This window comes from Primulina tabacum, chromosome 6 (assembly GCF_025594145.1).
Source record: "Primulina tabacum isolate GXHZ01 chromosome 6, ASM2559414v2, whole genome shotgun sequence".
NCBI lineage: Eukaryota > Viridiplantae > Streptophyta > Magnoliopsida > Lamiales > Gesneriaceae > Primulina > Primulina tabacum.
In genome coordinates, this window is record NC_134555.1 from 201450 (window position 1) to 214884 (window position 13435).

The 13435-nt window shown below is 31.5% G+C and overlaps 1 long non-coding RNA gene across 2 annotated transcripts; it reads right to left on the reverse strand.

Annotated features, from left to right (window-relative positions):
- Positions 1-1230: 1230 nt before the first annotated feature.
- Positions 1231-4252, reverse strand: LOC142547947 (uncharacterized). 2 transcript variants are annotated; one of them, XR_012820819.1, is made up of 3 exons: positions 3546-4252; positions 2013-2665; positions 1231-1415 (listed from the first exon to the last, which is right to left on the reverse strand). It is a non-coding gene; the product is annotated as an uncharacterized LOC142547947 (long non-coding RNA). The 2 variants fall into 2 exon arrangements; XR_012820818.1 differs by having other exon boundaries at positions 1231-1857.
- Positions 4253-13435: the final 9183 nt, after the last annotated feature.

Below are 13435 nucleotides of genomic sequence, written 5' to 3' on the forward strand. Positions count from 1 at the left end.
TGAATTTAGTTCAAAATTTCCTGATAGTATAACTAATAAAACTCAGTTATAAAGATTTTTAGGAAGTTTAAATTATATTTCTCCTTATATTAAAAATCTTATTAAGAATTCTGCTTTCTTATATGATAGATAAAGAAAAATCATTTAGCTTGGTCTAATAAACATGCTGAAGCTGTTAAAAATATTAAAGAGAAAGTTAAAAATCTCCCTTGCCTTATGCTTGCAAATCCTCAATGGGATAAAATTGTAGAAACTGATGCTTCTGACATAGGTTTTGGATGAATTTTTAAACAAATAGATTCCAAAACAAAGCAAGAATATCTTATTCGATTTTATTCTGGTAAAGCGGTAAGCACTCGGTCCTACAATTGGTATCAGAACCAAGGTCACATGTTCGATTCTCATTTATTGCAAGGAAATGCAATTATTGGGAGGGAGATTGTTGGATGCAATAATTATCCCTGCTTGGTAGACCGATCGAACCATGATGCTTGAGCTGCTGTGCGGTTTAAAAGATTTGAGTTGCAATATTACTACTAGCTACAGTTTTTGGTAAAGCGGTAACCACTCGATCCTACAGTTTATGATTAGTTGCTTGTAAATTTTATATGTGATTAAAAATTTCAATCAAAAACATTAAAATAATAATAGTATCTAACTGTATCTCTTTCTCCCTTTCTGGTTTTAATATCAAGTGGTAAAAATGATTCACATTTTTTCATTTAACCTTTTAAAGTTAAACATTTCTTCCTCTCTGGTGTTTGCGATCTATACATATTTCTTCCTTTTTTCTATGTACATATAAACCATAATGTATGTATAATAAACATTATGATATATATTTATCTTTTTAACTATGAATAAACAAATTAATCATTTTTTAAGTTTTTCTAAAAAAATAAATATATGAGGAAGCCTTTCTTCTTTATCTGTTTCTTATCTAGAAATTTCTTCAACGTTATATGAAATATGTTTCCTAAATAGAAAATATAAATAAACTATAATATCAATGGCTATAATTTTTTTCTCCCTACTGTTTATGTTGCATACCATCTATGTACTCCTAAAAAATCACAACAGTTTGCTTGTGTTGGAACATGTAATTTTGGTGTTTGATAGATAAAAGATAACTTAACTGATCGATCATCAGTCAAGCCGAAACTGAAATTAGATAGTCTGATTGATCGGTAGCTCAAAATGACCAAACTGATTAAGAGACCTTTCAATTAATTCAAATCAACATGCTATCACTTGTTACAAGAGAGATTCAAGACCTTTTTCGATCGGCGTTTAAGGATCAGAACCTAAAGTCATACAAATTTTAATTATACCAAATAATGTTAATAATCAGAGTGACGGGTTCTGTCAGAAGCTAACTGATACCAGAAAAGACGATGAATCGGCAACAAGTACATCTGCATTAATGAACAGATATTTCTTTGTACGGATTACCATTGTAGATTGAGACTATATATAGGATCAGTTGAAACAGCCATAAGCAGTTCTTGTCAACGTAAAAAGAAAAAGCTTAAAAAATATTAATCAGACGTATCACAATCAAATCAAAGAAGAATCACACAACTTATTGATTATTTATCTAGTCATCTCAAGGATCATATTGCTGCACAAATTCTTCTGTGTAAATCAGATAAACTGTGAGCAAGGAAATCTAGTGCTCTTAAGTTTTCAGTTTCAGTTTCACTAAGAGTTTCAATTAGGCAATGTTAAGTCTTAACTGAAGTGGATAATTTCAAATCACTTGTAGTTACCAAAATCTTTTAGTACAAACTTTCCTGAAAAAGAAGAGGTGACGTAGGAGTGTTGAACTCTTCGAACATCCATAAACATTCTTGTGTTCTGGATCAAGAATTTAGTATATTTTGGTTATTAACAAATAATATTAAGACAATACTAATTTAAAATAAGCTGGTACAATCAAACAAAACTGATACAATGCTAAACTGAATAAATAGGTCAAAGTAAGGATTTCAGTTCACCCAACCTCGGCTTACCTAGAATCAATCTAGTTCAGAACACTAAACTGATGTCAACATCAAGCAATTTGAACAAACTGATCGCAATGGTGTACGAGTCAAGACTGATCACAACATTGTATGAACTGTCAGAAAAATGTTGACATAGACTAAAAAACAAGCCAACAGACACTTTTAATTGAATGAATCTATTTCTGAGAGTATAAATAGAGGAAAAATTGAATTCAAGAAAGAATCGATCATTCACTTAAAAGATTAAGTTTTCAAAATTTTTTATATACCTGATTGAAACTGAATCAATTCAACACACTTAAAAAATTGTTATCTGATAATTTAATGATCATTTCGTACTAAGTTAGTGTCATGCAAACTATATAGGTTATACACGTGTTGCAGGTTTTCTGCTTTTTCGTACCCCTCTTACTATGCTTATTTTTTAAAAAAAAATTCTAGTATGTTTATTTTTGTGATGCAAGTTTCCTTTATTTTGTCTTACTTTTCTACTTTCTAACTTTGTAAATTTCTTAACTTCGTACTTTTATTCTTGTTTAAACTACGAATTAATTACTTTAACAAAGGTATAAATCTTCCCGGTTAAACAAGACAATCTAACAAGGCTCCAAGGAAGACAACCTGGGTAGACATCATTCTCGACTGCCAAAACCAAGAACCTGCAACCCAAACATATCATGAAGATCCATTTCGACCATCCATAGTTTACGAATCACTTACTGATTATGATTAAGGTTATAACAGTGAAATAATTCAAGTCTATGTATAGAAACATCAAACTACGAAGAAAAACATAGATCAAGAAGAAATTAAGAAACAGGCCATGGATAATTTCCTTCTAAAGTGACGTAACCCATGTCGGAGTTGCATGACGAAAATTGCCCATGCATATATATGTCTATTTATGTATGATTAAAAAATCGAGAGTTTTAGCCAGAGAAAAATTTCATTGCTTGTAGAATATCCTTAACCAAAACTACTACTTATTGTACACGTCTTCTCTGTTTTACCTCTTAAGTTCAAGTTTTAGGTCCAATCTTTATCTCCCCCTTCGGCTCTCAAGAATTAAATCCATTTGGGGTTCAGTGATCATAATTAATTAAATTCTAATGTCACTAAATCATGTCATTCAAGACTCAATTAGGAGAACATATCCGAAGTCGATCATTGATAATCAGTTTATTGGCCCACAATTGCTTTAGCCTAGTCTTATTTTACCGAGTTTCAAACTATCATTTTGACTCATCCTTTCCCTCATTTCCACTTAGATCGATTAGACGTAAACATATCAAAGTATTTTCACAATCTGAGACCTAAAAATTACACCATAACAGTTCCAAATGTCGGCCTCTTAACTACATATTATCTGCGGTGACATGAATTGCCACTAACTCGGGTTTGAATGCTTTTTGTCCCACTGTTTCAGGTGCCCAACCTCCAATTCTTGACTAAGGTTGCCTTAAAAATGTGTAAGAATTCTACAAATCAAACATCTTTTAAAATCAAAACAAATTAGTCCAAGCTTGCATCAATCCTCACCTGGGCTATGGTTGAACTTGCAGCTCCAGCAACTTCTCAATTTCTTGTTTCCTTGCTCAGCTGCCATTCGAAGGCACCAGCAGATTTTATATTAGAATAGAATTAGAAAATTGATTGACAGAGAGCACACAACCAACTCAAATAAGACAATAAATGTTTCCTTAAACCCCAAAATCTTGAATCAAGATGTAAATAAACAACATATCTCGTAGCTGACATAGAGACCGGAACATGGCTAAAAGAAAAGCATGATATTTTATAGATATCAAATCCCAAATGCAACCAGGCACACAAGATACCACTGTCCATAATTACAAGAAATAATGAAGGGTCAATGAAATCAACTTATAAGAATTAAACATGCAGCCCAACATAGGCTCTCCCTATAAAAGAACACCCAATAATTGAAAAACATGTTTTCCCATTTCCGCTTTTCAAGAGGACTTAATTCGTTGGTGTTCACTATCACACTCGATAAAAATGCGAATTTCCAGTTTGCAGCGAGAGTTCAATTCCTTCCAGATCAAACCAACCGGACGACAAAGAAGAGGGAAAATTCATTGAGAAAAAAGAAAAAAATCACTTCGATTTGCCAAGACAACAGGTCGCGTGAAGGCTGGGGAAGCAATTAGAATGCGACACTCTAAATATGCAGAGAACGAGTAAATCAAAGCAAAAGCCAGAATTTCATATGAAGGGCCAACAAAATAAACCGATGAATTCAACAACAATAAATGCAGTGAATGTAGAAAAACAACAATAAATGCAGCGGTCCAAATAACTTTAACATTTAATTTAATTGATATAATATAATTCATTTCATCAATGGGCAAAAAAATAATAATAACCTCAAATCTTATCTCATGTTAAAAAATTTAATCTCATCTTAAATCTTATAAGATATATATTAATTATCTAACATATAAATAATGTATAATAAATGACATTTCATAGTTAGAACACTTATGTATTAAATAATTATTAACTATTAATTAATACCATATTTTAAGTGAATTTGGAATATGATGTGTTGATTTGAAATCATATGGACAATATCAATCAGTCAAGAATTTTAAAGGGTAAATTTCTGTCCTTGATTTTGTTATGATTCAGTACCCTTCTGTTTTTTTTTTGTGTTTTAGTACCTGATTAAATTTCAAATTACTTTTGATTACATGTGTCATACAATTTTACATTTTTACCATTTAGTAATGAATAAAAAATTGTAAGAATCACTATTTCGATTCATCTTCCTATATGCTCTCTTCCTGCTTCCCGCTTCGCTTGTCTTCTGTGCGAGCAACCAACTTTTTTTTCCTTTAATTTCCTACTAGCCATTATGTATGAAAACCTCTCCCATTCTCCATCGGGACATTTGACGTTTTTTCCGCAGGTCTAATTAGCTGAATCTTCCCACAAACCCGTTGATGAAAATCGTGAATCTGCGCAAGCGAGCAGTAGAAATTTCCCAGCAAAGCCGATTCCCAACCAGCGCAAACCAGCTTCCATTGCCGTCTTGTTGCTGCAAACTTTGCGAAAACCAAAATTTCTGGGTCGAAGCAATTTTTGGGTGGGAGCAGCGTATGTGAGGAGGAGCAATTTCCGTGGAGCTACCACCCTATAAGAATAATAAAGGACGATTAAAGGGTACACATTTCAATTGTCGTTTATTTGTGATCATTTATGTAGGTGTAATTGTTTTTGTGCGTAAAAACATTTTGTTTTCTTCAATTGCATTTCGGATACACAAATGTGTTTATGACGTTGTATGTTCGTAATAGATTGTCATTTGCGGAATGAACCATCGGCCCCCTAAAAGACAGCAGAAGTGAAATAGTTGAAGAGGGCTGAGAGCAAAGTTTAGGGCTGCGATTTGTGGAAAGAATCTTGAATTTAGGGCATAGAATTTAGTGAGACAAACACCATTTGCACGAATAAGGTTGCACAAAGTAATATGCTTGAGTAAATCTAATTTAGGTTTTATTTTTGTTAGTTAATTTTGGTGCCTTATCGTGAAATTGAAATTTATCCTAGTGTTGTGAAATTGAATTTTGTTCTTTTGACAGAATACGGACATTAATGTGCATGATCTTGGGAACAAGTTTTGTTCAATAGAACGTGTTAGTTTAGAGAATATGCTTGGAATGATAGTTAGGTGAGATTAGTTTGGCTTGTAAAAATGAGATTGTTTTAGTTTATTTTGATGGAATGTTTTTTATTTGCTTTGACAAAATATGATTGTTATTTGATATTAGTTTCCGCATGTAAGATCATTATCATGTTTTCACTTGATATTTTTATGCACTATTGTTTGTTTGCTTGACTTACCTTTTGTCAAACAATTTTGAAAAGAATGGTTGAATTATTACGATGATTTGGAAGAAAATTATTTCTGAAATGAGTACCGAAAATTATGAATGATTTTTTTGAAATATGATGTGAATAGATAAGCACAAAGGGCGATTTTGGTTCGGTTGGGATTTTATTTTATGTAATTCATTTATCCCCATTATTTGATTTTTTATTTAAAGTAAGAAATTGTTGGACAAAATTTTTTTGGATGTCCATTTTATTTGACGCCTAAATCGCTAGAATCAAATTTTAATATTTTAGATATTCCACGATCGATTTATTGATGGAAGTTGGTTCCGGGAGCGCAATATTTTCGTTTCTTGGAAGTTGCCGCTACGTCAATGGTCTTTATTTGATTTCAATTCCTAATGGCGCAACTCTGTTAGAGATATTCCAGAGTTTAGGACGAAAATATGCGACTATTAATTCAGAATTAACGATATTGCAATACATGGCACCCCATGAGCAGATTGCAGTAACCCTGAATGAAGATGATGATGTCCGAAATATGATAAACCTTCACAGTTGTTTGAAATTAAATATAATCAAATTGATAGCAGTTCAAAAAGATTATCAGAGCCCGGTCAACATAAATGTTGCGAGGTAACTTCCTTATTTTTTTGTTTGCATTTTTTTATTGTTTGTTTGCAAATTTCAGAAATTGCAAAGTTGATAAATGAGTTATTGTTTTTTTTTTTTTTACTACTATGAAGTACTTGATAATGGTTTGTTATATTTTGTAGTTCAATTTAAATTATGTAAAAGAATATTGATGTGTTTCTTCATGTATTTTATTGATTTGTATTAAAATGGTTAGGTTTGATTTTGGTGATGAAGTATGTTCTGAGAGAGTTGACGATCTTGACGTTGGCACTTTAACCAATTCTATTGATGCTTGGATTCATTGCATACGTGGTGTTGGGCAAAAATTTAAAGATGCAGCCGAATTCATGATTTGTCTTAAAAATTATGTTGTTGCCACTAGAAGATCTTTTATTTACAAGAGAAACGAAAGTGGTAAGATCTTAGTTATTTGCAGCAAAGAGAATTGTCAGTGGAAAATTTATGCCTCCAAACATAAAGCGGACAATTCATTCGGCATAAGAAAGTGCAACCTAAGTCATAGTTGTGGGGATGATAATTTGCGGAGTAGAGGTCACCCTAAAGCTGATTCATCCTGGGTAGCTAATGTTGTGAAGGAGGAGTTAAGGGGAGAGCCATCATATCGTCCATGTACAATGCTGAAGGACATTGAAAGAGATTATGGAGTAGAACTTGAGTATCATAAAGTTTGGGCGGGTAAAGAGATGGCACTGCATGATATTCATGGAACTGATAAGGGGTCGTTTGATAAATTACGATGGTATTGTCATGCTGTTAAAGAAACAAATCCTGGGAGTTTTGTTGAATGTGAAATTGATTCGATGACAAACAAATTTAGACGGTTATTCATTTGTTTTCACGCATGTCTTGTTGGTTTTGTTATTGGTTGTCGGCCATTAATATTTTTGGATGGAACTCACATTAAGAACAAGTTCAAAGGATGTTTATTAGGCACTGTGGCAAAGGATGCGAATGATGATATTTTTACACTTGCGTATGCAGTTGTTGATGCAGAAAACTATTCTAATTGGGAATAGTTTTGCTACCAGTTAAAACATGTCTTGGCATCCCAATACATAATGATATTCCGTAGCTACACTTTTTTCTCAGACCGACATCCTGGACTTGTCAAAGCCATTCAGTCTGTGTTCCCTGGTAGTAACCATTATTATTGTTTAAGACATCTGGTCGATAACTTTGTCAAGCAGGTTTGTCTTATTTTGATTTTTAAAAATTTTAGCCATCTTTTTTTTTATTTCAGTTGATTATTATCTTGAATGTTTTTAAATTTAAATTTTGTAGGTATTGCGGAGGTATCCTCTCCATAACAAGAAACATCGGTCTTCTGTTTTGAAGAAAGCTGCGTACACCCCATCAAGACATGAGTTCACGCAACATATCAAAAGCATAATCGATTCGATGCCACTCGCCCAAGAGTTTCTTGTGAGTGTGTCCCCAGAAAATTGAGCCAATTCTATGTTTGTGGGTGAGCGATGGGGTGTCGTTAATAATAATATTGTTGAAAGCTGGAACAATTGGGTAAAAGCAGCGCGATATCTACCTATTGAGGGTATGATAGATAATATACGAATTCAAATAATGACCACGATGCACAAAAGACGAGAAAAAACATTGGAGATGACCGGAGAACTAAGTCCAAGAAAGGAGAAGGATGTGTCAATTGCATGTAGTCAATCTCGAACCTTAAAAGTGCACAAGTCATGTGGAGTTCTGTTTGAGGTGATAGATGAGGACAAAAGTTATTCAGTGGATTTGAATGCATGTCGTTGTTCATGTCGATATTGGCAGATCTATAGGCTACCGTGCAAGCATGGTTGCTCGTGCATAGAATCAAAGTCTCTGTCGGTTTATCAATTCTGTGATGGATATTTTAAGATCAACTTGTACCGCCAAGCTTATAAAGGAATCATAACTCCAATTCCAACATATGACATGAGTGAGGGCTATCTGAATGATGGACCTACCATTTATGCTCCTACAACCCGTAGCCAGCCAGGACGTAGGAGGACTAAACGGATACCTTCTCAAGTTGAACGACGTGTGACAACGTGTGGGAGATGTCATGGGCGAGGGCATAATAGACGAACTTGCAAAGAACCGGTGGCATAATTGGTTTGATTGACATAGACATTAATACTATATCGTTGACTGCAATTATCTTAAGTTTTTTTAATATAATTTATTTTTAAAATTCCTAATCGCTATCTTAATAATTTTAATTTATTGCAGGCAAGTATTAGAACAAGAAAGCTGCTGGGAAGGTTGTTCAAAAGAACTATAAGATGTGATGGCATTTTGTGAATATATTTGGTGTTGTTTCTTGAATTAACCGACCTTTTGGACCATTACGTTTATGGTATCCAATTTTTTTTTGTTGTTTTGACATGATGGTAAGACGTTATCGTGCGTTGAAGGCATGACAATTTTTTTGTAAACCAACAATGAATCTGTTCAATTGCTTCAGTGAGATTGAGTATGTAAATACTGGATTTCTTCAGTGAGATTGGAAAATTGTATGAAGTTAAAAAACATCGGATTATGTGTTTGTAATTGCAATTCTTATCATTACAAATATTTCTTTGCAAATTTTTTCCAGGATTTTTAAGCTCCAGTACCCTTTTTCCTTATATGATACCCAAATTTGTTGTCACTTAATATATTATAAATGGAAATATCATTTGTATGCATTCTCAAAATATTCAGTTACTGGATGACATGTTCATTTCATTAACATGTAAATAATGTTAATGACAAGTTCATTTCATTTAAGCTTCGGTGAGATTGAGTATGTAAATACTGGATGACATGTTCATTTCATTCAAATTTTTTTTATTGAAAAAAAAATCGCAATTGAACGTTTTGAAGTACTTAGTTTTACTTTCTAAATACCTAATTTTACTTTTTAATTACTTGATTTCGTAAAGAAAATACTCAGAATGGATATTACAATACTGGAAATTCGAATATGCCTTTCATCCTCACATTTGCATCCAAGATGCATTTGGATGACATGTAAATTTCATTTAGTTTTTTGTTTTCCAAACTTTTTTTAAATAAATTTGGCAACTAAGCATCGAACTTTTTTTACGTACTTAGTTTTACTTGCCAAATACCAAAATTTAAATTTTAAATACTTGATTGTTTAAATAAAATACTCTGAATGAGTATGTAAATACTGGATATTCTTTTAGACAATGTAAGTTCATCAAGTCCTCGCATTTGTATCCAAGATGTATTTGGATGACATGTTCATTTCATTCAAATTTTTTTTTTGAAAAAAAAAACAAATTCGCAATTGAACGTTTTGAAGTACTTAATTTTACTTTCTAAATACCTAATTTTACTTTTTAAATACTTGATTTCGTAAAGAAAATACTCAGAATGGATATTACAATACTGGAAATTCGAATATGCCTTTCATCCTCACATTTGCATCCAAGATGCATTTGGATGACATGTAAATTTCATTTAGTTTTTTGTTTTCCAAACTTTTTTTAAATAAATTTGGCAACTAAGCATCGAACTTTTTTTACGTGCTTAGTTTTACTTGCCAAATACTTAATATCATATTTAAAATACGTGATTTCCCAAACTAAATACTGAAAATGGTTAATAAAATATTGGATATTCTAGTAGGCAACGTAAGTTCACCAAATGTTGGTCTTTCCTTCGAAGATGCATTTGGATGACATATTCGTCTCACGTGTTATAGTTTTTTGTGAACAAGAATTTCAAAGGAAAGTTATGTCAGAGTGTTTGTGGACGAAGTGCTTATTTTGATGTACGAGAAACTTAAAAAGTTTGATACTTAGTTGGGAATTTGAAATTCTTGTTCACAAAAAATTATAACACGTGAGACGAATATGTCATCCAAATGCATCTTCGAAGGAAAGACCAACATTTGGTGAACTTACGTTGCCTACTAGAATATCCAGTATTTTATTAACCATTCTAAGTATTTAGTTTGTGAAAGCACGTATTTTAATTATGATATTAAGTATTAGGCAAGTAAAATTAAGTACTTAAAAAAGTTTGGCAACTAAGAAGCGAATTTGAAATTCTTTTTCACAAAAAATTAAAACACGTGAGACGAATATATAATCCAAATATATCTTCGAAGGAAAGGCCAATATTTGGAGAACTTACATTGCCTACTAGAATATCCAGTATTTTATTAACCATTCTGAGTATTTAGTTTGTGAAATCACGTATTTTAAATATGATATTAAGTATTTGGCAAGTAAAACTAATTACTTAAAGAAGTTCATTTCTTAGTTGCCAAATTTTTTACAAAAAAATTTAAATGAAGTTGACATGTCATCCAAATGCATCTTGGATGCAAATATGAGGATATTTATAAGCGAAAGTCATATTCGAATATCCAATATTTAAATATCCATTATGAGTATTTTATTTACCAAATCAAGTATTTAGAAAGTAAAATTAGGTATTTACAAAGTAAAACTAAGTACTTCATAAAATTTCAGTTGCGAATTTGTTTTTTTTTAAAAAAAATATATAAAAATAAATGAAATCTAAATGTCATCCGAATGCATCTTGGATGGAAATGCTATGACTTAGGTGAACTTACATTGCGTACTAGAATATCCAGTATTTTAATACCCATTCTGAGTATTTAATTTACAAAATCAAGTATTTCAAATTTAAAATTAGGTATTTCGAATATAAAAATAAGTACTTCAAAAAGTTCAATGTTTGTCAATTTTTGTAAACAAATTTAGAAAGAAATTTAAATGAAATGTAAATGTCATCCAAATGCATCTTGAATGCAAATGTGAGGATATTTACAAGGGAAAGCCATATTCGAATATCCAGTATTTAAATATCTATTATGAGTATTTTATTTACCAAATCAAGTATTTAGAAAGTAAAATTAGGTATTTACAAAGTAAAACTAAGTACTTCATAAAATTTCAGTTGCGAATTTGTTTTTTTTAAAAAAAAAATAATTAAATGAAATGTACATGTCATCCGAATGCATCTTGGATGGAAATGCTATGACATGGTGAACTTATATTGCGTACTAGAATATCCAGTATTTTAATACTCATTCCGAGTAATTAATTTACAAAATCAAGTATTTAAAATTTAAAATTAGGTATTTCGAATATAAAACTAAGTACTTCAAAAAGTTCAATGCTTGTCAAATTTTTGTAAACAAATTTAGAAAGAAATTTAAATGAAATGTAAATGTCATCCAAATGCATCTTGGATGCAAATGTGAGGATATTTACAAGGGAAAGCCATATTCGAATATCCAGTATTTAAATATCCATTATGAGTATTTTATTTACCAAATCAAGTATTTAGAAAGTAAAATTAGGTATTTACAAAGTAAAACTAAGTACTTCATAAAATTTCAGTTGCGAATTTGTTTTTTTTTTTTAAAAATAATTTAAATGAAATGTACATGTCATCCGAATGCATCTTGGATGGAAATGCTATGACTTGGTGAACTTATATTGCGTACTAGAAAGTATTTAAAATTTAAAATTAGGTATTTCGAATATAAAACTAAGTACTTCAAAAAATTCAATGCTTAATTGTCAAATTTCTTAAAACAAATTTAGAAGAAAATTTAAATGAAACGAACATGTAAAAATAAGTACTTCAAAATGTTGTATGCGTAGTTACGAATTTGTTTTTTTTTTCCAAATGTTCCATTGAAACACCTACATTAACGGAGTATTTTGAGATTGCATAAAAATGATATTTCCATTTATAATATATTAAGTAACAACAAATTTGGGTATCATAAAAGGAAAAAGAGTACTGAAGCTTAAAAATCCTGGAAAAAATTTGCAAGGAAATATCTGTAATGATAAGAAACCACAACTCACAACAAATATGAAACTATCAGTGAACAAAGCAGTTTAAAGATTACGACATAATCACTTCTTAACACATCTACAACTTGCAATTACAAAAACATAAATTGTAGTCTTCTTCATTTGAAACCTCAAATACTACCTAATACTTCTGAACACATTCAGTGTTGGTTTACAAAACATTGCCATGCCATCAACGCACGATAAGTCTTACCATCACGTTAAAACAGCAAACAAAAAATGGCTACCATAAATGTAATGCTCCAAAAGGTCGATTAATTCAAGGAACAACACCAACTTACAAAAACCAACATTGTTATCCTCATCACTCATCATTCACCTCATGGAAAAATCATTTTAAACCTTTGAACAAGCCTCGTTCATCAGACAAAATCGCCAAAGCAATCCGAGCTCTATATCCTTCCATTGAAGTATTCCATTCTTCATTCCAAAATGTCGGGTTATCTCTAGCAAAACATTCACCCCATAGACAAACATAAACACCACAATTCAAATCATTTCCTTGTTGCCTACATTTTAACGCAATCACTTCACCTTTTCCAACATCACAATTTAACGTTGTCTTCTGTGTTCAGTTTTCACTTTGTTCTCAACCACTTCATTCAAACTTTCAACTGCAGCATCAACATGTCCATCCACATCTTGCTCGGTATGACCTTCATCATACATATGTGTCGCATCCTTGAAGACAAATTGGGTTGTATCATCTTCAACCACTTCATTTTTTTCCTTCAACACTTTAATCTCATTTTCAAGCCTTTTTATATGCTCCGACAATTCTGAATCATTGTATCGAGACTGAACCTGAAAATATAAGTGCTCTTTAAATATGGAAATTCATTAAATAGCATACCATTAAAAAATAGACTATCATCAAATACAAATGTTTACCTCAACAATCCTCTCTGTATCATCAACGAGTTTTTTTCCTCCTCAAACGGTTTGATCGGCACAATCCAACAACAGTAAAGACAAATTTTTATTTTTATTAAACATGTACGCAAAACTATAGGATGATATAGATTAAATTGCGCAAACCTTGTT